This window comes from Crotalus tigris, unplaced genomic scaffold (genome assembly GCF_016545835.1).
Source record: "Crotalus tigris isolate CLP2741 ecotype Arizona unplaced genomic scaffold, ASM1654583v1 scf7180000017994.786943, whole genome shotgun sequence".
Classification (NCBI taxonomy): domain Eukaryota; kingdom Metazoa; phylum Chordata; class Lepidosauria; order Squamata; family Viperidae; genus Crotalus; species Crotalus tigris.
Genome location: NW_024096761.1, coordinates 526884 through 554012, shown reverse-complemented (window position 1 = coordinate 554012; position 27129 = coordinate 526884). Strand labels below are relative to the sequence as shown.

General features: G+C 37.1%; 1 protein-coding gene across 6 annotated transcripts in view; it reads right to left on the bottom strand.

The window, feature by feature from the left end:
- FHIP1A (FHF complex subunit HOOK interacting protein 1A) overlaps window positions 1-27129 on the bottom strand; it is a 92875-nt gene that overhangs the window by 55040 nt on the left and 10706 nt on the right. For 2 of the 6 annotated variants that reach the window (XM_039346427.1, XM_039346426.1), the window contains exon 4: window positions 12466-12586. The gene's annotated coding sequence lies outside the window, so the exon portion shown is untranslated. Of the gene's footprint in view, window positions 1-12465; window positions 12587-20654; window positions 20935-27129 lie in introns of those variants that run through there. The other 4 variants (XM_039346420.1, XM_039346421.1, XM_039346423.1 and 1 more) reach the window with 4 other exon arrangements.

The following is a 27129-nucleotide window of genomic DNA, read 5'->3' as shown; positions in this document are numbered from 1 at the left end:
TTCTGCCTATTTTCAATTCTGGCCCTTTTCTGGGCTCTGTTGAACTCCTTTTCTAGGGCTTGGTGTCTTCTGATTGCCTGTTTGTCAGCCTTCTGTGATGACTTCCTTGCAGCCTTTCTAGGGGCTGCAGAGGATTCCGAATCCTCTGAAGCGGGTGCTCCAGAGGATGAAGGCAGGGCTCCAGTGGAGGGAATGATTGCTTCCTCCATTCTCCACTAACGCCGGGCCGCAATAGGGGGGACCCAGGTAGTAGGAGAGCTCCAACTTTGAGTAAGGACAGGCGCACTACTGGGGGCGTCTGGAACTCAGGAGCAGACTCTGCAAAATTGTCAGAGTTAGTCACTGTGCACGGATAAGAACAGGCACGCTAATGGGAATGCCTGGAATCCGGCTTGACTATGGTGGGTAAGGACAGGCACGCGACTGGAGATGCCTGGAACCCACCACTAAATCCAGAAGCGTACGGGCCACTAATGGGGGACCCGAAGTCTGGAAGGAGCCAAAGGCAGCTAAACACAGTTAGTTATGAAAGGTTCTCATTTACTTTGGATTGAAGACACCAAGTCCTGGAACAAGCAGCTATGTGTCTGATTTGACTGTCTCTAAATGAATAATAGAAGCTCTAGTATCCTAGTACTGCTTGTCTATTCATTTACTCCAGTGGCTGGACCTAGGCTTCTCAGGGAGCCTTGGATCCCCTGCTTGCACAAAATATGGCCGCCGCTGCCAGGAGACTACTGCGCATGTGTTAAAGAAGCAGGAGACTACTGCGCCTGTGCTAAAAAGGCTGCCGGTGCCACGTGCGGTTGTAACAAAGAGCCGCGCGTGCTCCCAGCTGCCCAGACAATGGCGCCTCGTTTAAAAGACCCTGAGCAGCCTGGTGAGTGAAAGAAACTGCTCCTTCGCTCGCCAGCTGTTTCCCGTAATCAATCTCCCTCCCAGCATGCGTCCCCTTTGTCCTCCGCTTCCCTCGCTAATTGCTTTCCTTTCTGTCTTTTTTTTTTTTTAAACGCGAGGGGTTGCCCGAGCCTCCCCGTTTGTTTAAGGCGGCTGCCGGCTGCTCCGGCTGTGGGAAGGTGGTTGGGGTTTGGGTGAGGGAGGGGAGTTAGGGAATTCCCCCTTTTAAGTGAGGGTGGTTTCCCCTGTAGGGAATCTGACTTCCTGAGTCTTACAATTTAGTAAGGGAATTTTAGAGTAATCAATTAAATTGAATTACATTATCTCTAATTAACTTTTAAACTAAACAATTTCAGCTACTAGAAAAAAATCCCCCCAATGGAAAGGAACTATACCTGCCCAGGGGCCAAAGTTGTACGTCTGTCTGTGTGGCCAGATCAGTCAAGACTGGGAAATCGTGGTCCAGGACAGGCGTGGCAACTTTGGCTGACTGATCTGATTGGCCAGGAATACAGTCTCAACCCACTGCGTGGATTATCCATCTCCAGTGCTGGAGAACCACTGCTCTACATCCATAGCTTCTTAGTTCTCTTTCCACATTCTGTTGTGGGGACAGGGCAGATTTAACAAAAGTGACTTTGCTATGGCCTGGAAACCTGACTGCTGCCAAGCTGTACCTCTGCAATCATTCAGCCAAGAGAGGAGTTTTTCTAATGCTGTTCCAGCTGTGAAATGTTGCCACTCTTGTAACCACCAAGTGTCTTTGGTTAAATTAATGGAAAGGGCGAGGAAGAATGCCTTGCTATTCAAATGTTAAAAGTTATGAATCTTGCTTCATATACTGTACAGTATTGTCTTGGTAAATCACCTTATTATTAGACCGTCTTAATTACTGTGCTGCTTAACAGATATGTTAACTAAGATAGAATATGCTGATTTAACATTATGAAGAACAGATACCCAAGAAAATATGTAACCTCATTCTGCCAACCTACAGATTAACCTTCCAGAGAAGTATTGCAATCATTCTGGATCGTATACAATAAAATCTTTTTGCAACTAATTCTATGTTAGTTATACAAAAACTGTGGGACTAGAACCTTGGACATAGCCTCCAGATACTCTCCAGGCATATAAACAATTATTTAATAGCTTGTGAATGTGGTATTTTAAAATGGTTTTCAATAGGTTTCATGTACTTGTGATTTTTTTAAAAAAATAAATGCTCTTGGTTTTACTGTCTTTTAGGATATTCCTGTTAGGATTTGCAAAGATCCCAATTCAAAGGGAAAAATGTGATTTGAACCATTTGTGATTATTCACGTTTGACTTGTGGAAAATCCATAAATCAGTTGGCAGATGACCCAAGAAAATATGCATTTGGTTTAATATATTTCAGCAGGTGCTACATCCACACCCATATGCATGCTAAATTACATTTTGCCCTTTGAATCCAGATCACTGAGCAGCCCTAATTGCTAAGGAAAGAGTGATTTTCTTTTCTCTCTTTTCTGCAACGGATAACAGAATTTCCTCCCTGCCCCCCCCCCCAATTATTTTATAAGATACACCAATGGGGCACAGATTTTGAACAGTGTAATAGCCTGCATGTATTGTGCATGTATCTGACTCTGTTAATCCTGAGAAATGAGACTGAGGGATTATCTGACAATTAAAATCCCCAAGAATCAGAGCCATTCAGCTTGAACCAACATGATACAGGCAAGCAATCCATTTTCTTTCAGTTTCCCTGAGGAACTGCTGGATGAATGAAGGAAATATTTAAATAAAAGCATGCAGAGTAGCAAGGCAAGAAAAAATAAAAGTCACTAACTTAGAATTGTGAGAAAACTCATGCAGCCCTGGCCTGATTATAAGAATGTATTAACAAAGAACACAGAGAGAGATGAAAATAGATTGGCATGTTTATAAAAAATAAACAGTAAATATTTCCTAGCACATGTTAATTGCTTTGTGTATACAACATAAAATCATTTGTAATTGCTTTATCTGAATATCTAGGTACTGTATAGTGATCACAGTGACACTCTAACTGGTTTCCCAAGTGCTAAAGGCCAAAGAACAATATTTTTATTGTTATATAGCAACTTGAATCCTGCTTTATAAATATATATATTTGCTAAATATAACTGCATTATAACAACTACTATTATAACAACTTTGACAGAGTCATTAAAGATATAATTATGATCTAACAGTGACTGTGTTTGGAATATATGGCACCTGAAACACTATTTTACTATTATTTCTGTAATACTTATACTGAACAATTTCCTTTTCATATTGCAAAGAGACCATGCCTATCTCAAAATTCCTGTTGCTAAGCAAGACAATTGTTAAGTGATTTTTGCCTCATTTTATGACTTTTCTTGACACACTTGTTAAGTGAATCATTGCAATTGTTAAGGTAGTGACATGGTTCTTAAGTAACTCTGGCTTCCTCATTGACTTTGCTTGTCAGAAGGTCACAAAAGGTGATTACATGACCTGGGGAAACTGCAACCGTCATAAATATGGATCAGTTGCCAACCACCTGAAATTTGAGTTATGTTTAACTACTGTTGCTAAGAAGTGCAGTCATGAGGATACTTCACCTACTCACTGATTTACTTGATAGAAATTCTAATCCCAATTAGGTTCATTAAGTGAGGATATCTATATATTATTTGCTTAATCATGGTTAAATTCCCATTATTTAGATTCATGCCATAATGCTAAGCCAAAACCACATTTTACAAGTCATAATTATCTGCACATTGCTGAGTTCCAATAATTCATGATTATATAAGCCAAAGTGTATACTTGAGATATTTCTGTACTACATTTTATTACTGCCCAATACAGAAGATTAAAATCCATTTCAACATCTAAAATATAATGACAGAGGTGAAATACTTGTACTCCTTGTTTTGTGGTCAATTGGGACCAGCTTACCAGCAGTCATGAAATGAAGTGGCTACTAAGGGAAACAATGAATGTCCTTATGACCTTCAAAGATTGCAGATCCTGAGAGTGATCATGAGTTACATCTCCATCATAATTATGAACAGTCTAAATGAGACCGTCATTAAATGACGATCACCTCAAGGTTAAATAATGTATTACTTTTGTTGCTTCTGTTTTAGACAGTTTTTTCTTCTTACAAAGATACTGTTGATCCAGGAATTAGTAGCAGTAACAAATCGTGTGCAATAAAGGAATTTATAGCTGATCTTTGGGAAGCTATGCAAGAATTCTTAGGTACAGAGTAAGCCAAAAGATTACATGGAGGAAGATTCCAGAGATGGAAGGAAGCTTGAGAAAAAAACTCAAAACAATACCACTCCGATTTTAATATAAATTGAGACTGACAGAAACTTGAGTTTCAAAATTCTGCTCCCTGAAAAAAATAAAGTAGCTTTCCTGGAATCACAAAAGGGTTTGTTTTTAAGTTGGTCCACCTGACAGCAGCTGTTGATTTTATTTGCAATTCTGCTTTTGAGGATTGTTGTACAGTGTTGGTGTTTTTTCTAAAAACTTATTTTTTCTAAACACTTGGTTTCTATGGTTTAAAAGGGGAATTCATTAAAAATAATCCTATCTCTTGGGCTCCAGAAAAGATACAAGGTTTGTTCAGTATTTATGGGCTTTAGGCAAGAACACAAAGCACTTCCTTTCTCTGTTTCTTAGGGCAGGTCTGAGTCTAAAGGAGTTCTTGTTAGAAGAGCTAAGAACAGTCCAGCCAGACAACCGGATGGAGGTCAGCAAGTTCAGTTTCACTAGTAACAGCCTACCTTAATTAAGTATCCATGACTGCAGAGTCTTCAGAAGGTGATTTGTAACAAAATCCCAATCAATTTCAGACACCAGTTAACAACCCTATAATAGTGCCCTTTATAATTAAAAACAATAAATATAAAAGTATACTGTATAATATTTTATGCTATCCCAAATACCTTCAAACATCTGACAAAATACCTCACCAAAATGACTATCATGAGTAAAATTAATGATAAACATCAAAAGATTAGGAAAGCAAAAGTTTGTACAGCTCTGACAAAGTTGCTTTTGGGAATGAAAAGCATCAAAGTTGTGGGTTTTTAAGAAGAGATTGAACAACCATTTGTCTGTTATTCTGTTATCCCGTATACAGTCCAATTGTGTGTCTTGTGGATATTAAATCCAACCCACAAGGATCAGACCAATTAATATATAAGCATGGAAAATGAACTCCTCTAGGCAGAATTCTGCATTCTTACTGATAAGTTTCCTGGATCTACACATCCACATAGTTACAATGACTAATATTTGCATTGAGCAAATATATTGCCATAGTAACAAGGACACCACACAGCTATCTACTTGCCACAGTCTTCTAAATTATTCAGCATGCCAATACTACAGTGGCACTGTATAAATGATCACATTCATTAATAGTACCCTCTGCAATGAAAACAGTAATCACATGTCATCTAGACTGATTGCTATTTATTAAAAAAAGGAGGAGGGAAGGATTTGCAATAATAATTGCAGCAATAATTCTAAGCAAAATATATAGGGATAGGATGAAGAAAATAGTAATATGTTAAAATATTTAAACATTTGTAATGACCAGAAGTTCTAAAAATTACAAAAACAATCAGCATTTTTGCTAACACACATCAAAAGTAGAACAAGTACTTTAAAAATGTATGATCATTCTTTTTAACTGTAAATTCAGAGGGTAAATGTCACACAATTTTCAATTCTGCAGAATTCAGCAATTCTGAAATTTAGCCCCAGGAAATCAAATTAGGTACACATTATGGTTAAATTTAAAAAATGCACTGAAAAATGATATTCCAATACTACTAAGTGTTGATGAAAAGTGGGAAAGCAAAACTGAGAAGATCAAAAGACTTGCCTGAATACAGGGGACATTTATCTGCTGGCTGGACTCTTGAAAACCCAAACTCCCATTAAGATACAAAGACACACTAGATAGAATATTTACTGGGAGGTTGCACATTTTCAAAGCTAACTACTGTATATTACTATGTGACCAGGCATTCTCCATTTCCATTTCTTATACTAACCAGGAAAGTTGAAATAAGAAATATACTTGTAACATTTTTATTACATTTCCCCAAAAATATATACTTGGAACTCTGGGAGAATTAATTTTACCAGAATTAATAATTTGCTTTTCTCCCCAAGCATGACTCTTAAAGAATTTTCTTTAGCAAAATTGATTCAGATGAGAGCACTAGTGGTATAAGAATTTCAGCAAATAAATCCTTTTCCATTTAAATCTAATATATCTTTGTATACTTTAGTTTGGGGACTTTATGTATCTATACTTTATACAACTGCTTGAATTCTTGTAACTCTGAGAAACAATTCTTACACATATGCTTTATTCACCATTTGTTAAACAAGTTACACAGTGCTCCAATATGCAAACCACACCTATATTTTAAAATTTCTTCAGTTATACAACTATATTTGCAGCTCAGCCATTTTTTTCAACATTCTCATAGTATATATTATTTCCTTTTCATATTTTTTCTTAGACTCTTAGTTTCATAGTACGTGTGCTTCAAATAAAATTAAGATGAATCATGAACAAAAGCTAACAGAGCCTAATTTCATGTTCATATTCTGATTTCAATTCCGCCAGTGTTACCCTATTCACCTCCCTTTTTATTAAATCTATTCTCATCAAGCTGAAATTTCAAAAGGCTACATATAATTTGGTGCCTCTTGATCTATATACCACTGTAATTTTGAATATGAATTTTCTTTAGGCATCACTCATTTCTTTACATTCAAAGGACATTTTATCTAAACTATTTTACTTTTAACCAACAAGCATAAAAATACAGGTGAAACTCGAAAAATAAGAATATCGTGCAAAAGTTCATTTATTTCAGTAATGCAACTTAAAAGGTGAAACTAATATATGAGATAGACTCATTACATGCAAAGCAAGATAGTTCAAGCCGTGATGTGTCATAATTGAGATGATTATGACTTACAGCTCATGAAAACCCCAAATCCACAATCTCAGAAAATTAGAATATTACATGCAATCAATAAAACAAGGATTGTACATAGAACAATATCGGACCTCTGAAAAGTATAAGCATGCATATGTACTCAGTACTTGGTTTGGGCCTCTTTTGCAGCAATTACTGCCTCAATGCGGCGTGGCATGGAAGCTATCAGCCTGTGGCACTGCTGAGGTATTATGGAAGACCAGGATGCTTCAATAGCGGCCTTCAGCTCTTCTGCATTGTTCGGTCTCATGTCTCTCATCTTTCTCTTGGCAATGCCCCATAGATTTTCTATGGGGTTCAGGTCAGGCGAATTTGCTGGCCAATCAAGCACAGTAATCCCACGATCATTGAACCAGGTTTTGGTCCTTTTGGCAATGTGTGCCTCTCCATTCTTCCTCCAGACTCTGGGTCTTTGGTTTCCAAATGAGATGCAAAAGTTGCTCTCATCAGAAAAGAGGACTTTGGACCACTGAGCAACAGACCAGTTCTGTTTTTCTTTAGCCCAGGTAAGACACTTCTGACATTGTTTGTTGTTCAGGAATAGCTTGTCAAGAGGAATACAACATTTGAAGCCCATGTTCAGGATCCGTCTGTGTGTGGTGGCTCTTGATGCACTGACTCCAGCCTGTCCACTCCTTGTGAAAGTCCCCAACACTTTTGAATGGCCTTTTCCTGACAGGCTGCTGTCATCCCTGCTGCTTGTGCACCTTTTTCTTCCACACTTTTCCCTTCCACATAACTTTCTATTAATGTGCTTTGATACAGCACTTTGGGAACATCCAACTTTGTTTGCAATTACCTTTTGAGGCTTTCCCTCCTTATTGAGGGTGTCAATGATGGTTTTCTGCACAACTGTCAGGTCAGCAGTCTTTCCCATGATTGTGATTCCTACTGAACCTGACTGAGAGACCATTTAATGGCTCAGGAACTCTTTGCAGGTGTTATGGCTTAATTAGCTGATTAGAGTGGGACACTTTGAGCCTAGAATATTGAACCTTTTCACAATATTCTGAGATTGTGGATTTGGGGTTTTCATGAGCTGTAAGCCATAATCATCTCAATTATGACACATCACGGCTTGAACTATCTTGCTTTGCATGTAATGAGTCTATCTCATATATTAGTTTCACCTTTTAAGTTGCATTACTGAAATAAATGAACTTTTGCACGATATTCTAATTTTTCGAGTTTCACCTGTACTTTTTTAAAATACAAATTCTATCCTAACAAATAAAATTTCCTAAAAGGTTTCATCCAAATTTTGTTATCACTGAATAGAAAGTGACCCAAGAGTAATCTGCTAATTTTGGTTAGTGAATTGTGTGAGAACCACACTAGAACAAGTCTGCTTTTCATTAACAGCGGTTCTCCTTCTTTTCTCTGTTTGAAAATGAATGTCTATATAATAAAATACCACATTCATCTGTATATTGGAGTTCATGTACAAACTAAATCTACTTTAAACTGCATACTGATCATAGTTGTCCATGGAGGGCAAGAGGTATGTGACTAAATACATATTGTGATGTAAAGCTTGTCCACCTACATTTTTGTATGATGATTTTTATTTCTATTTATTTCTTAAAGAAATGTATATAGATACCTTCTACCAGAAGGACTGTGGGCACAAGCAAATATAAAAACAGAATCCAAATGTGCAAACAATTAAAAGAATTTAGGTTAAGACACCTAAATCTCTATGATGACATACTGTATCCAGACACATCCACACTCACACCAGAGCACCATTAATATCATGGCCCCAAGTCCTGGGAGAAAAGCCTGGCCTTCATGATCTTCCAAAAATCAGGCAGGATCAGGGCTTCTGGATTTTGGGGAGAGGCTCTTTCACAAAACAGGCCTCATGACAGGGAAGATATGCCTCCTATTATGATGCAATTCTAATTCATGTCATAGACTTGTATCACCTTGGTTCATGTCATGGCCATGTAAGCTTTATTACTTCAGTGTTATTATAGTTAAGAAGGGGCTTTTATGGTAAAGGAAAACAAGAAAGATTTATGCATATTACTTGCCCATGATAACCGATAAGCATCAATAATTATTAAACCAATTTTCAGATAATAATTTACAATTACTGATCTCCTTCATGCTAAATAATGAAAACTACAGTACACACATCAGGCAGGAATTCTATTGGAAGAATAAGATGGGAATTTATCTCTCAAAAATTATCATATGAAGACTTCAATAATACATTTCTTTATATAATAAAAAATGGTAAATCTGGTTGTTTTTCTTCTTCCTATGTACAGAATAATCTGTTCTGGTTCGTAGTTTTTATAGTCCATCTGAAAATATTCCCATAAACCTTGAACAATTTAATCTAGTGTACAGATGGTTTAAATCTCATCAAACTGTTTAGCTTTTGGAAAACAAAATATGCAGTCCTATACTATCAGGGTAACAGAAGCATATACCGAACTATCCTGTTTATAATTTTATAACTATGAACCATGCCAATTTTTGATAGCATCTATATAACTTTACATTATCACTGAGATACTGCTTTACAAATATGAACAGTAACATCCAAATTGCAACAAATCTTTTACACGCTTTAATGAAAGCCTGAAAGAGCAACCCTAGAACAAAATAATTCTATCCTTAGAAATAAAATACAATATTTATAGTTAATAATTTTGTACAGCACCCATCAATAAAATTGTCAGCATTTATACAAATTTACATATTTCTTAAATACAACCATAAAAAGTAGAATAAGACAATTATGTTAAAACTTAAGGCTGAGAAGGAAAGCGAGAAGGCAAATTTCATCAACAAGATATCATAAGAAAAGCAAGTATATAATGTTTTAAAATAAACCTCATGCAAAGTATCTCTCTGCACCATCATCATATGATAAACATATAATATTGCAGCCTTTTTCTAAAGCACTCCTGTATTTATCAGTATTGTACTTGTTTTGCTGCTGATAAGTCTTTAAAATGATTTATGAGCTTTTTAGTGTCACACTCTTTGCTACAATTGGGAACTATTAACCAAATGCTCCTATGTGACAGCATAACAATTTGCTTTTTGACATTTTCTACCAGATCAGAATGACTCATTTAAAATGCTGTTCATTTCTCTTTGGAATAAGAAACAATGTTTTTCTTTCCTTTCTTATACATAATTGTAATCAAGTTTCAATTAAGCTATATTCCTAAAACAGCAGCAGTCATGCTGTATGTGCTGTGAAATCAGTTTGCCTTGAAAAAAATCAATAAAAACTGTATTTAGAACTGTTAAGATATGGTTTATACAAAGCATTAAACAATATAACATTTACTGATTATATTTAAGAGTGATGAATCAAACCAATTTTGGTTTGTCTATAAACCATAACTAATTAGTGCAAGATATGAATTCTTAGATAATTAAAAATTAATCAACAACTTTTTTATTTATCTCAGTAAAGATGAGTAACAGCATAATATTTTAAAGAGGAAATGTAGGAACAATTAGAGCTAAATTTGTACATCATACCATAAAATAAATACAACTCTGCTAGAGAGTAAAATCTCAAAACAAGTTGTTAAAAAAATACATGCTATGCAACCTTGTCAGTGACTACAGAGAACATAGGTAGTAGCCTTGTAGGACAGAAGGACCAGCCCAGTCGTGGGATTCAAATATGTGAACAACCGGTTCTCTGTGTGGATGCTGCTTCCGGAAGTCCAACCTGGGCCTGGGCAACAAAAAATTAGCTACTGGTTCTGCCGAAGTGGTACGAACCGGCTGAATCCCACCACTGGACCAGCCACTACCAAGGCAATGAGATTTGAGCCAGTGAAGAAGATAGCTTAAGAAATTAAAATGTCTCATCAAGCTCCACCCTAGTTCACATGAAGATGGAGGGAAGGAGGGAGGGAGACACACATTCAGATTTGTTACTATTTTGTTACTATAGCTTTTACAATCAAAGTAGTCCCCACCTATTTGGCATTGTTTTTCAATGCAGTCCACTTTTGTAGGGCTGAAAGTGGTTGCCTCACTTTTCCAATTGCCTTTTTATTTTGTTTTGAAGCAAACAAAAGTATTTTTACATAAGTTAGTATACAATTTAAGGTCAGCACTTTTGTGCTATAAATCCAGTTTAGTAAGCTTTGCAACATTTACCTACAGTAATATCAATTCCTATAAGGAAAAAAAATAGATTTTTTATATATATATATATATATAACAAAGATTTTCTGCTTATTTTAATAGTACAAAACACATCACAAACTTCAAATTCAGTTTTGATGGGAAGGGAGGAATTGAATACAACTTTGTGCTTAATTAAGAACCAGTTTATTGTAGTGGTTAAGACGCTAGACATGAAAGCCAGCTGGGTGACTTGGGGCCAGTCACTCGCTCTCAGCCCAACCCACCTCCCAGGATTATTGTTGTGGGGAAAATAGGAGGATAAAGCAGTGTTAAGTATGTTGACTGCCTTGAGTTACTTAAAAGTAATAAAGGTGGAATAAAAAACAAATAAATAAAATAACACAGTAACAGCCATAGTTCAAAAATAACAGTAAATTTACATTTAATTAATGCAAAACAGTATAAGTGGCAATGTTCAATGCATAGCAAAAGACAATATGATGTAGATAAATTAAAACTGGCAGAGAATAAAGAATGGTAGGGAGGGTGCCAATACTCTATACACAGATTGGATACCCAACAAATTAAAAGGTGAGTGGATAGAAAAACAAAAACATTGTCTTTGCTGATTTGTAGAACAAACCCATGGATGATCATATCTACTACTAAGAATTTTTCAACCTTCATAAATGTTTCACAACGTTTATCTTGCAGCAGCATAATTACCAACTGTGATTGATGGAAAAAACTTACTAGGTGATTCCAAAGATCAAAGCTCTAGGTGCGATCTACCTGCTTGCTGGCAGAAGGGAGGGAGGGAGGGAGAGAGGAAGGAAGGAAGGAAGGAAGGAAGGAAGGAAGGAAGGAAGGAAGGAAGGAAGGAAGGAAGGAAGGAAGGAAGGAAGGAAGGAAGATCTCCAATGCTTTCTGCAAGTTTTCCCTAAGTAAATTCAATAGGGAAGCCAACAGGAAAACAGAAGCCACTACCACTGACTTGTTCGCACACCTCTGATAATTCTGTTGTTCTGTTTAGGTAAGAAAATATCTCTGAAACAATGAACCAACAGGTCACAGGTTTTCTAGTAGTTTCCTAAAGGATAGTAAGGAAATGTGAGCCTGATCTCCACTGAAAAGCCAATATTACTATAGAGAACCAGCATCATCTAGTTTCAGCACCCCACACCTGTGGAAGTGTGGAATCACTAATAGTTCTTCCTTATGGTATCTGATAAATAGGGCTGATGTAATTGAAAAAAGGCAGTCCTACAGTCCTAGCCAAGAGCCAAGCCAAGAAGAACTTTACAGATCAATACCAATACCTTAAATTATACTAGTATTTTATTTATTTAAGAAAATTTATATGGCCGCCGAATTCACTCTCTGACTCCAGGCAGCTTACAAGGATAAGTAAACTTACCAGTAATCAATTCAGAGTCCACAGAATTGGGGTTAAATGCTTCTAATGTGAAGAGATGGTAAGTAAGCGAGTCACATTCTGGATCAGTTGTAATTTCCAAATATTCTTCAAGCAAAGTCACCTGTAAAGTAGGTCACAGTAATCCAAACATATAATAAGGATGTGAATCACTATAGCTAGGTCTTCCCCTACCAGCTGGACCAGATGAAGTCAGACAAAGTTCTCTTTAGCCTTGGCTTCCTTCTGCTGTTTGAGGAGGAGCGGTGAGTCCAAGAAGATGCCCTAGATTTGTTCTTTCAAAGTGCCTGACCATCCAGAAATAACATGGAGCTGACAATGAATCTTAGTGTATAAACAGTAACTCATCTTATTAGGTTCAGCTTTAATCTGTTCTCCCTCAACCAGAGTCTTACAGCCTCCAGTATCTGAAGAGCTAATTGACAGCATCTCATTCTCACCTATACTGTAGTTCAAAGTGGGGATATAGTATCATTACTTTATTAATGATATTGTACCGTGGTATCATAAATGACTGTACATGTTATAATTAGAATTATATAAACTATTCTTTGGAAATACAATACAATTCTTAATGCAGTTTCAATTGCAAATTAACTTTAATAAAAAATTTAACTTCTTTTTGACAGTTATGTTCACATCCTTACAATACAATACAATGAAAACAGCTAATTCTTTCCAGTGCCATCTACTAATCTAGTTACAGCATAAAGCTTTGGGCTGTTTCATACACTCTAAAGTGCCCCCTAAGAACACAAATTAAAATTTTATTAACAAATATGTAGAATATACACAACAAACTATTATGATTATTACACCATCTCTGATATCAGTTCCAGAAATTTAGCATAGATAAACTTTGTGTTCCTTTATTAAAGGTTTCTGTCTTCAAGCCAAATGGGTTAGTAATAATGGCTATCAAAGGAAACAACACAAATATGATATTCAAGTATCAATCTTTGTATTCAATTTCAATTTAATAAGACAATAACATTCTGTCTTTGAACTATACCTGCTCAACAGAAGATAGTATTGCAATAAATCATTTATACTGCTGTTGTTCCAAGTTGCAATAGTACAATGTCCAAGTTATGGCATCATAATATTACACAGTGATCATATCTATGTACTATGTACTGATCATATCTATGTACTAATAGGTCGTCTTTGACTTAAACCCCAGTTGGGACTGAAACTTCTGTTGCTAAGCAATACAATTGTTAAATGAGTTGTGGCTGACTTTATGACTTTTGCCAAGGTCATTAAGCAAATTACACAATTGTTAAGCAAATCCAGCGTCCCTCATCGACCCGGCTGATTGGAAGCTCTCTGGCAAGGATGTAAATGGTGATCATGTTTTCAGAATCATTGTTACTATGAACATTTGTTAAATGAATGGTCATAAATCAAAGACTACCTGTATCAGCACTGCAACTTTAAGATGCTATTGTCCCAGGCTCATTGGATTCTAAGCAAACTTAAGAAAATGTTATCCAGACTTAGATGCTTCAGCAGAAATTTGCCCAGTGCTTAAAAAACAATGCTGCTATCCTGACCCTTTATCGTATAAATGTATAACCATATAAAAATATAAGCATACAAAGACAAGTTAAATTTATTTAGATTAAACAAATATATGTGTGTGTGTGAGTGTATGTGTGTGAGAGAGAGAGAAAGAGCAAGCATCAAACTATACATATATAGGCAATTATCATAGGACTCTCTTAACACAGGTAGTCTTTGACTTACGACCACAATTGAGTCCAAAATTTCTGTTGCTAACCTATTTAACCCATTTGTTAAGTGAATTGTGCCCCTTTTTACGATTTTTCTTGCCACAGTTGTTAAGTGACTCACTACAGTTGTTAAATTAGTAACATGGTTGTTAAGTGACTCTGGCTTCCCCATTGACTTTGCTTGTCAGAAGATCGCAAAAGGCGATTTACATGACCCCATGACACTGCACCGTCATAAATAGGAATCAGTTGCCAAATGCCTGAATTTTGATCAGGTGACCACGGGGATGCTGTTGGAAGTTGAGGACTACCTATAGTATGGTGGCTGTAACATTCACCTGGCAGAGTGCAGAGTGCCATTGGCTCAAATCCTGGTAGAAAAATGTTAATATTGTTATTCCATTTATTTATTTCAAGAAACTACCAATTTTTAGCAGGTTTGCTAGTATGAATGTGATTAATTTGCAGAATGTCATGAAACAACTAAAAGAACAGCTGAGGCAGAATTTGCCCCAGCATAATAGATGATGGCTCAGCCAATGCTCCTATGTATATATGGGAGCTTGCTAGAAAAGTTTGAATCAATTCTGAACATTCGCTGCTCTGTGTAAAATGTTTATGGCAGGTTAGCCAGTGGCATTTCCACTGATCACACACCAAAGGTGACTTTACAGGACATCTTGTGGGATCCTGGAGAGTTACCAGTAGAAGAGGGAAACAACACAGCTACACTTTGTTCTCAGAGGCCACAATAAATTTCCCCTGGGAACTGATGGGGTGTGAATCTGGAGGGACATTGTCAGGGTATGTGAGAATGATTGTGAGAAACGGGGTCCTGTGACACTATTTAGGGAGAAGTCAGGTAAGAGATAGCATAGTCTGCACTGGATACTGAGAGAGGGAAATGGTTGAGACCTGCAAGATTCTGTTAATGTAGCCTTACAATACAGGGAGTCCTTGGCTTATAATAATTCATTTAGTGACCGCTCAAAATTACAATAGCACTGCAAAAGTGACCTCTGACCATTTTTCACATTTACAACTGTTGCAGCATCCCAGTGATCACATGATCAGAATTCAGATACTTGGCAACTGATTCATAGTTATTACAGTTGTAGTGTCCCTCGGTCATGTGAGCCTTTTTTTGCAAGCTTCTGACAAGCAAAGTCAACAGGGAAGCCAGATTTGTTTAACAACCATTGTTACTTGCTAACAGCTGCAGTGATTCACTTAACAACTATGGCAAGAAAAGTCATAAAATGGGGCAAAACTCACTTAACAACTGTCTTTGGTCATAAATTTAGGACTACCTGTAAAGTAGTATTAGCGCATCTGGTCATATTTCTTGTCTGGTCTACTTGGCAAGGTTGACACTCAACGATAAAGGAAGAGAGGGAAGGAAAAAGCCCATTCAAACGTCCAACATTCTGTTACTATAGCTTTCCAATAAAAACAGTACAGTACTGTAGGACGTACATGGCAATGGTTTCCTAGTCGGGTCTCCTTCAGGACAGCTATCAAGAAAAAAGAATTAGCGGTTGTCCTGCTTTATCCAGTCTGATACCAATGGCTATTAAAATACATTCATCTAGAAATCCAACCATAGCATTGATACGTAAGACAACTATCAAGTCTCTTGACATTCCTAATAAACCCAACCAGCATATATATGACCTTTGTGTATGTCTTCACAAACTTCTCCATGTTTATATATCTGTTTTGTGAGAGGCAGTTTTGTATAGTGGTTAAGATGCTGGCCCATAAACCAGGAAACTGTGAGTTCTAGTCATACCTTAGGTGTAACAGCTGGCTGAATGACCTTGGGCCAGTCACTCTCTCTCAGTCACACCCACCTAACAAGATTGTTGTTGTGAGAAAAATAGGAGGAAGAAGTATTATGTATGTTCACCACCTTGAATTACTTATAAGGTAGTAACGATGGGATAAAAATATAATAAATAAACATATCTGTCAGGATGGTATGAAACAATTTATACTGATAGGATTAGCTAGATTTCCAATAAGAAAGAATTTTGCTATGTAGAATTTTGTTGAAGGCACGTTGTTTAAAATAAAATCAATCGCATTATCACCATTTTTCACATTTACAACTATTGCAACATCCCTATAGTCACCTGATCAAAATTCAGATACTTGGCAACTGACTCATATTTATGACAGTGCAGTATCATGGAGGTCATGGAATTACCTTTTGTGACCTTCTGACAAGCAGTCAATGGGGAAGCCAGATTCACTTAATAGCCATGTTACTAATGTAACAATTGCAGTGATTGATTCAATAACTATGGCAAGAAAAGACATAAAATGGGGCAAAACTCATTTACCAACTATCTTGCTTAACAATGGCAATTTTGGGCTCAATTGTGGTCATAAGTTGTGGACTCCCTCTATAGAACTAATATTGCTTAAAGTTATCTTTCTGTTCCATTCCAAGCATGTAAATATCAGTAGTCAAAACTCATGTACCATTTGTTCTATTTTGTAATAAAAACTGCTTTTTAAAAACTCTCCTGCATTACATCAGAAATCCATTAAGAAATAAACCAGTTTGCTAGCAACAGAGTATTTTAAATGCTTTGTTGCTAAGGATGATAAAACACTGTTGTTTAGGCCCAGTAAGTACATGTAGCAGTATTCCCAATAGGACTGACATAATTATAAGAAATGTAAACAGAGATTGAATTATCTTAACTCCAACTGTTTATGTTTCATATCGTGACAAGAATCAGACTCTATCTGTGCTCAATTTATTTTGGAATTTTACTTCTATTTAGCAATTTTCTATTCTGAAAATTTATGTGGCTGGTCATATTAAGCAAGTAACTCTGGGAAGTTAACAAGTTATAAGACCAAAAACATACATATAAAACAGTAAAAAGAACAATAAAAAACACAATGGAAAAAGTAATCAATTTCTCAACCCAAGCTCCATTAACCCCCTTGATTTAAACCAGGTTTTTAAGGCCTTCCAACAGGGCCAGGACCATCAAAGGTTTAGGGCAGGGGTAGGCAACCTTGGCTCTTTTATGATTTGTGGACTTCAACTCCCAGAATTCCTGAGCCAGCATGGTTTAGGGAGAAGGAAGCTATCCCACAGGGAAAGCACCATTGCAGAGAAGGCACTTACAGTAACACAAACATTAACTATAAGAGATTTAGGGAAAGGAAGTGTGCTAAATATATAAATATTATTAGTTAATATTCCTAACAAATTCACTTTTAAATGTCTTCATCTTAAATCCTTCTTGTATTCAAGTATCAATCTTTGTATTTAATTTCAATTTAATAAGACAATGACATTCTGTCTTTGAACTATGCCTGCTCAACAGAAGATAGTATTGCAATAAATCATTTATACTGCTGTTGTTCCAAGTTGCAATAGTACAATGTCCAAGTTATGGCATCATAATATTATACAGTGTGGTAGCAATCTAAGGCAGTGTTGACTAACTCTGTACCTTCTAGAAGTCTCGGTCCACAGCAAAGAATGATGAGTTTTGAGTAATCCCATATATTGAGCGTCATATTGGATAAGATTAGTACGACTGATAAAAGAAGCTAGAGAAGTATTGTAATATGGGGGAAGAAAGATGTGCTTGGTTCATATGTTCTTCCCACAAGACTTGGCAATATTTTACCTACTATAAAACTAAGCTAGCATAAGTAGCTGATGCAAGACAATACATGCCCAGAGGAGTAAACAGGATGCCTAAAAACTGCCTCATCCGCCCAGTGTTATCCCAACCACAATAGAGATAAATTTACAATATAAAGAAAGAATGTTCATCAAATGTCCTACCAAGTTCAGTGTGCCTATTATGTCAGAGGTTTCAGCTTTGGTTACAAAGCAGTACAAAGTGCTAAATCATATGACAGTCTTTTGCTCCATTTTTTTTCAAGGAATTTGCTAAAAGTTAATGTTACCAACAGATAAAAGGGAAGGGAAGAAACTTATATTTTCAAAATCCAAAGGACACAGTTACTTCCTATCAAGGGGCTTATTGCTTTAAAGTGGGCTGAAGGACATGCAGCAAAGCATGAGGAAGCAGCTTGCAAGTATAGTAAGAATCAGAAATCTTATAATCCCTTCTCCATTTACCCCAAGACTCCCAACAGACAAGCAAAGTAATTTTATAGTCTTTAATTACATTTGATCTTAGCCCAAGACCAAGAAGCCTTTTGTTTTAATATATATTGCATTAGTATGCCAGTTTTTAATTTGTATATTTATTAGATTTTTATCCCAGCTTTATTACTTTATAAGTAACTCATGGCAGAAAATATACATTATACTCCTTCATCTTTCTTTTTTCCCACAACTTAGAGAGTATGATCAGCCCAAAGTCTTCCCACTGGCTTTTATGTTGAAGGTGGAACTAGAACTCACAGTCTCCTAGTTTCTAAGACAGGACCTTAACTATTACATCAAACTGGCTCTCTTTTAGGTATCTCATAGATTCCACAGTTATTACTAAAATGGTTGTAATTCTTAATGTTATTTCATTACAAAAATGTTATTTTTACTGCCCTATGACCAAAAATGAAAAATATTCATTTATGCTCTTAAATTGCCTTTACAAAAATAACTAACAATGTATCTAAGAAGTATCATATCAGAGGAAACAGGATTATGGGTGCGGTTTGCAGAATTTTCTTACAAAATAAAAATTCAAGTAACAAATGCCTACATTAAAAAACTTCAAAACAGGTAAATGTAATTGAAAACATAATTAAAAGTACCCTTAAAAATTACAAAAGTCAGATGGAGAAAAGAGCTGTGACCATTTGGGGAGCCCAATATTATATCTTTCAGGGCAAATTTTCCCACTATTGGCCTATATCTACCAAGGAAGAAAATACACGTAGTCTGCATGTATTCTACCCATAAAATGTGAGGTAGCTGTTATGAATATTTTATCCAAAATCAGAGATATTTCTTTTCATAGATTTTAAATTACTGTGAATTTAGAAAAAAAATGCATCATCCATCAAATGTGATCATTTGACACACTGATCCAATATTATATATTTTACTTAATTTTCCAGATCCACACAAGCTAGCTATATGGTCCGCATTACTGCTATATTAAAATAGCTTTGGCTAATTCGTAGTCCAGTATATCATGGTTAAAGAATATGAAGTCTTCCAATAAGTGTTTTTGAATAATATGCAAATAAAAAACAATTGTCATTTCCAAATAGAGCTTTGATAAGGGAAAGACAGGCACCAGTGTAAGAGGAAATCCTTTTCTCCTTTTAAAGATAAAGAACCTTACATTCGAGTTATTAGCTGGTGACCTAAATAATATACGAATCGAGAGTCACGGGTGGATGCCACTGAGCTTCCTAGAAATGAAGTTCCAATAGCTCAGCCAACTCTTAATTCTTTTAAAAGCGCAACGGGAAGAGATCAGTAGTCCAACATATTTGAAAGTGTAACAGTACTTTCATGATCGGTAGCAATCTGTATAAACCAGGCTAGCTTTAATATGCCTCCATAACGAAGGAAGAGCTCATTTCCGCGTTCGCCTCTTTTCCAGCAGCGCGACGCCATCCGTCTCCAAATGAGAGCGGATTAGGCTCACGGTTTTCCGGCCTTGTTTCGGGAGAACAAGACGCGCACGAAGGGAGGGAGAGAGGAAAGGAAAACAGCGAAGAGGTTGCTTTGAATCAGCTATTGCCGAAGTCGGCCCAATTCAGTTGTAATGCTTATTGCGTTCCGCCTCTGCTTTCCCAAGTATGCTGACAATTTACAAAGGAGGGCGGGGGGAGTACTTCTGGTTAAGCAACAAGCCTCAGAAAGAATTTATGGCAGGAGGTAACTTTAAGACATGTGGACTTCAACTCCCAGAATTCCCCAGCCAGCTAATTCTGGGAATTGAACTCCACAAGACTTGAGATTGGCAAGATTGGAGACCCCTGCTTTAGGGGCATCTGGGTAGAGGAAGATGACCATGGAGAGCCCGGAGGGTTAGGGGTGCCCGTTGAAGACCCAGCCATCAGGGTAGCACGACAAGCCCTCCTCCATCAGGCGGTCCCCACACCCTTTTCTCCTCCATATCCCTCTCAGCCCCACGCATTACGGTCTAACGACCGGGGTCTCCAACCTTCGCAACTTGAAGATTTGTGGACTTCCCAGAATTCCCCAGCCAGCAAAACTTGTGAACTTCAAAGCTGGCTGGGGAATTCTGGGAAGTTGAAGTCCACATGACTTCATGTTGGAGACCCCTGATCTACGAAGGAACTCTTCTCTCGGAAACCACATGTTTGCGAAGAGCGACGAATGTGCTCGCTCCCACCCATTCGCTCTGGAAGGACCAAAGGGGATACCTGGCGGTTTGTGAGGCGATTCCGCTCTTCCTTCCGTGGTGTCCTCGCCACTAGAGCCCACCCTCGACGCGTGTCTCAACTGACCTGATAATAAGAACCCGCCTGTTTGGACAGCTGAAAGTTTTGCTTTCGAGGCGAAACAAGAAGCCCCCCTCGATTGGCTCGCTTACGTGGATTCCAGGATGCGCAACTCGAAGCCGCCTTCGGGGGAAGAGAGAGAGGCGGCAGGCGGGAGAAGCGCCGTTCCCGACAACAGCCACAGCAGGTAAGTCCCTCCCTGTGCCTGCTCGAGCGTCAGCGGCCCGCTCTGAGGCATAATCCTCCAGGCGCTGAGAGGAAGGGCGGGGAGATTGGTAGGTCTTGGGTTCCCGGCTCCTGGAGTCTCCAGGAGGAGTTAAGGCGACCACGTGGCGGATTTACTCATCCTGTACCCGAGAGGAAGGGAAGGGATGCCCGACAGCAATCAGACGGCGGGGCGCGGGATGCAGACTTGGAATTTACAAAATAACAGAGTTGGAAGGGACTTTGAAGTTCTTCTCGCCCAACCCCCTGCTCAAGCAGAAAACCCTATACCATTTCAGACAAGTGGTTGAAGGATCTCTTCTTAACCTCCAGTGTTGGAGCATCCACAACTTCTGAAGGCAACTCTTTCCACTGCTTACAGGTAGTCCTAGACTTACGATCAAAATTTCTGCTGTTAAGTGAATTTTGCCCCATTTTTCTTGCAGTGAATCACTGCAGTTGTTAAGTTAGTAACTAAGTTAACTGAATCTGGCTTCCCATTGAATTTGCTTGTCAGAAGGTCGCAAAAGGGGATCACATGAGCCTGTCATAAATGTGTCAATTGCCAAGCATCTGAATTTTGATCGTAAGTGTGAAAAACAGTCATAAGTCACTTTTTTCAGTGCTGTTGTTACTTTGAACGGTCACTAAATGAAGTGTTGTAAGTCAAGGATTACCTGTAAATGTTCTGTAAGGAAATTTCTCAATTCCAGGCTGCTTCTCTCCTTGATTAGTTTCCATCCATTGTTTCTTGTTCTACCTTCAAGTGCTTTGGAGAAGAGGTTGAGCCCGAGATATTGGAACGCTGCTATCATGTCACCCCTAGTCCTTCTTTACATTAAACTAGAACTAAAATTTGGGAGAAGGCTGAGCAGAAGCCTGCTGATTGTGGCCATCTTGACGCTACAAATCACTCTGTGCTTTTATGGAGCTATTGACTAAACCACGTTCGACCTGTAAATTTACCTTGGTTAGTACAGACACTTGCTGGAGTTCCGTTTTCCTGGCCTTTTGCTCTAGAAAGCAGCTTAATTCTCCAAGATTCCATGCAAATCTTTCCTCGGCTGCCAGGCAACCAGTGGTGCTTCTAGTTATCCCATTTAATTTTGCTGTTTTCGTTCCCCAAAACTAAAAAAACAAACTATTTCTAGTGGCAGATTAGAAAGAGATATGAATAGTCTTGTCTTGCTTTAGCCAAGAATGATCCTAAAAATTAATGTATATTCACAGTAGCTGTTTAAAAAATTAAATCTTAAATATTTCTGCCGTATTTTAATAGGTGGCAGCACTTGCTTGGACTGGAAAGTGGAGAAAAGTCAGCCTACTTAGGAGCTAAAGGTCATGGAGATGATGGTTTCTCTCCAGTTTTAACTTTGTGAGCTACTGTATATTAGGTAAAAAAGTGACTCACTTCCATGGTTGAAAGTGGACTTCAATCTTAACTCTAATACAATATCTTAACCACTGCCACACTGGTTACACACTGAGAGATAATCATACATGTATTTCCTAATTTCTGTAAATCAGGCTTCTGTACCTAAAAGTCCTTCAGAAAGCCTATTTTTTCTGCTTGGAAAGGTAAATCACATAATCTTTATAAAGTGCCATTTTATAAAAATGCAAAATTCAAGTATATGCATGCTGACAGATAATTCATCCCATGTTACATTTATCTGCTGCATTTTTAATAAAAAATCTACATTTATTCAATAAAACATGATATTGCTATATATTTTTCAGACATACTATTTTGAGATTGCTTTATCTTTAATGCTTAAATCTCTTGCTGTTAGAGATTTAATGCTTAAATCTTCTGTTAGCATCAACCAATTTCTGAACCTTTTCTAGAGAAAACAGCTGGAAAAAGTGATTTTGATGGTTAGAAACAGGATTAAACACCAGCAATAAAAAGTATAACTACCACCCCTTCTATATCTGTTAAATATGTTATTAAAAATTGTGCAAAAGGATCAACTAATGTATAACAATTTTAGGAGTGCTACTGACATATCTGTCATCAAGGAAAAAGAATGTGTGTGTGTATTTAAATCTCTAAATCATTACCATCTTGAAAATGGCACGCAATAAAATGTATATTTCTGATTTTTTTTATATATTTTCAGCCAGTCTCACTGTTCAATAGATGTACATCTCACAACTCTATATTATATGTGTAGTAGTTAACCAAGACCAAATCTATCCCCAACTATGGAGTCTTACTGGGTGACTTTGAGTTACTTACTGTCTCTTAGGCCAATCTTTTCCACATTTTTTCTGTAGCTGCCTTCTGGACACCACACCACTGAAGATCAAGTTGGCCCATTTCTGCTTATCTTTCAGAAAACCTTGAAGATATTGTTGCCACTTTGAGGCCACTTTGTGATTTAGTTGAATGTATTTTTACGTTGTGCTTACATTGTATTTTTTAATTGTTCTCAGCCACTCAAAGTCACATTTTCTGAGATGGGCAGCCATGTAAATCAGTTTAAATAAATATATCTCTCTCAGAATTGTTTTTGTGGAGTTAAAAGGAGCTTCCTGTTGTGTCCTGAGCCTGCAAAGGCAGGCTCGGGAGGTTGCAATGGTCCCGGGCAGTTGCAAGCTGCCCGGGACCAGGCTGGCTGGTGCCGGCTTCGCGCGCATGCGCAAGGCGCGGAGCGCGCCTAATTGTTGCCATTCTGCCCGGGGAATGTTGTTAAAAGAGGCAGAGAGGCCTGCGAGCCTCAGCTGTAACGGAGTAGAAGAGACTGCAATAAAAGACTTGTTGGAACCACAAGATGTTCTGTGCTCATTTGCCATTAAGCCGAGGACTCAACACTTCCCATGTAAACTGTACTAAACTCCTAGAGGAAAAGCAAGATGTCAAAGTGGATTTCCCCCCCTAAATAATCTCTTTAGAATAAACTTTGTGTACATGATCTAACATGAATGGAAGACAAAAATTAGAGCAATCCATAACCAACAAACTAATGTATTGTAATTCTGTATGGACAACAGAAAAAGTTAAGATGAACAGAAATACATCTTGCTAGCAAGAATATGAACTGAAGTGCTTTGTAGAATATTGAGAATTAATGCTTACTAATGCAGAACTTCTGTTGGAACAGTGACCAGGACCATTCATGGTTAAATAAAAATTGTTTTTTTCTTCCCCAACATTGTTTTGTTTCCTTTCATTTTGTTTTAAGGATGCAATGACCATTCATTCAGCATTGTAACTTCAAATGGTTGCTGAACAAATGATCATTAAGCAAGGTCTAGCTCTGATGCAATGAATGGGATCAAATATTTCACTTAGCCATTATTTGTAAAAATATTTTTGAAAATTGACATAGTTTGGCTGCTAACAACCACATCTAAAGCAACTCTAGCTTCTGGGTGGTCCTCAGTGTAGTGTATGAGGCAAAAAGGGTATTAATAATTGCACGAAGAGCCTTTGGAATGAGGAAAATACACAATATAAAGTTATGTAGAGACGGTCCTCCGGGCCACACCTGCCATCTGCTGTTTGAGAATAACTGTTAATTCAAAAGGACTTCCAAATATCTCAAATTGGGAAATGCTGCTCCATCCAAGATCAACAGTTGCTATGTCCTCAACCCCAGGGTGCCATATAATCACAGCCTTGGTCTTGGTAGTTCAGCATTAAGAATTGATCAAATTTAAAACCTTCCAGACTTTTACAGCAGCTGAAAGAGATATTTGGATTTTATCTCATTAGCCTACATAGATCAGTGATGGGTCCTTGACAATTTCTGAGCAATGACACCTTCAGTCATAAAACTGGTGATTTGCTTGCTTTATTTCTGAATGTAGTTTCACTTCCATCACTTTAATGCAAGAGCTTGTGGGGATTTTGCACATTTAAATTGGGAGACCAAAGCACTCATCATAACAATACAACAGCAAGACTATTTTAAGATCTAACGATATCATAGACAACGTTAGAGGTTCATATTCTCCCTTTTCGGTGCAAAATATGTCATAATTGTCATCAATCCTCTGTGGGAAACTCTATACGCAAAAGTATAAATTGACAGAATTTGATTTCAGAAATTGAAGTTAGATGGCACCATAATATTAAAAAGTACATAGTTATAGTAGCCCTAGTTACATGTGTATTTGTTTGTTCCAGTTTAATAACTTCAATAAATAACATAACTCGTTAAGTGCTTTTCACCTGTCACAGAGAAATATAAGCACTTGCAATATTTTATGCAAACAAACAAAAATGTAATTCAGTCTTCCCAATTAAGTAGGCTTCCATAAATCAATAGGAAGATCCTTTTTTTCTAAGGAGGATTTGCTTAATGTTAATTACAATACATTAAAAGTGGTCACCATTGGGAATAAAGGAACCATCTGCACCTAATGCTTAGATTGTTAAATTATTGAACAAATAAAGTCATATGATATTCAGGGGAAATTTATTACCTAACATTCAGAAAGTATTAACCAAATGATTGAATGTCACTAGAAGTTTTGAATTTTTGCCATATAAATTGAGATGTACAGGTTCTTTCAGTTTAAAAAATTATTATAGCCCGAGTTGGTTGCTGAAAGAAATAATGAGACATATGTTTTTTAAAAGTCAATGCAGTATGACTAAATCAGTGCTAGGAACAAGATAGAATAAAATGTTCTGTTACGCTTTCTCATAGGAAATATGTGCATAGAGGACTGATGCTAAGTGTGTGCATGTGTATCAGGCTTGCCAGTGCTGGGTTTTTAAACCCAGATCCGAGTTTCTAGATTTTTTATTTTAAAATTTTATGAAATCTTAAGTTTTTTCTATACATTAAATTATATGGTATGTGTTAAAACATTTATTGTGATTTTTTGGTGTGTGTGTGTGTGTGTGTGTGTGTGTGTGTGTGTGTGTGTGTAGAATCTGGATTTATTTGAGCGTGAAATTCCTCGTGGAATGAGTGAATCCTGCCCAAAAAATGGGTTTACCTGGGGCATCTGCAACTGCCCAAAAGGCACTCTTGTGTGCCTTAAGTGCAGGTAAAAGAAACTAAGTGAATCAAGAAATACAAGAGTTACACTAATATCGAAGAAATGGTGGAATAGAATCATTAAAGAAAGGATGCTAAAGGAGGGATCAAATGAAATGTGAATGACAAAAATGAAAATAATGTTGAAGAAATAGTGGCGGATAACAGTATATTTATCTCATGTTGAGTTATCCTGTGTAAAATTGTCCCGTAGTGAGTTGTCCACAATGAGTTCGGTGGCAAATTGTCCTGTGGCAAGTTGGACACGGCAAGTTGTCCTGGATCCAAAACTTCATTAGCAACTCTGACAATAAGTTGTATAGAATATTCTCTTGATAATAAATCATTAACCATATTCTATTGCCCTGACTCTCTAAACCTGGATTTCAACTGTACACAAAGATGGGTCACCAAGTCTGAGAAGATTTGAGTCTACTGAGTCTGGAGCCAAAAGAGATAAAATTTAAGATTATTTGACAGAACATGTTATGGGTAGTTATTCTATTTGAAAATATCTGGAATAAGTTAATACTACTAAAGAAAGCAGTTTTATTAATCCTAGTAATGTTCATTAGTGAGCATATCTTCTATTTATTTTTCAGTATTCAAAGCATTGTAGAATTCAGAATATATTACAGAAATGGATCAATGTTTGTAAGAGCTGGATAAATTGTTTTTACTGTTATTATTCTGCCACTCTCTGGTGTTGGTTAGAACTACAGGTTTTGTGTTAAAACATACTGCTTTCCATAAGGCTTGGATAAATATATACTACAAAATACCGCAGGAGCAGCAGCAGGAGGGGAGATAAGATTTTATATTTTTACTCTGCTGCATAGCAACATTGTTTTTTTATTGTCATTTGTAAATCATTTTGAAAAATTAAAGTCAGAATTTTACTTTTAAAAGCAGTGGTGGGATTCAGCCAGTTTGCACCACTTCGGCAGAACCGGTAGCTAATTTTTTGTTGCCCAGGCCCAGAATGGACTTCCGGAAGCGGCATCCACACAGAGAACCGGTTGTTCACATATTTGAATCCCACCACTTTATTAAAGTATTGGATAGTCTGGGACTAATAAAGTTTTTTTTTACTTTAACAACTATTAAAACAAAGAAAGTGAAACAGGCTGAACATTAATTCCTTACCTGCAACAAAATCTATATTTTAAATTTATATGTCTTAAGAAAAATTATTCTACTAGTATATATGAAGAAGGATGTTTGGAGACAGAAGAGGAGTTTTCACCGAATCTTGCAGAAACTATGGTATAAGCCATTTT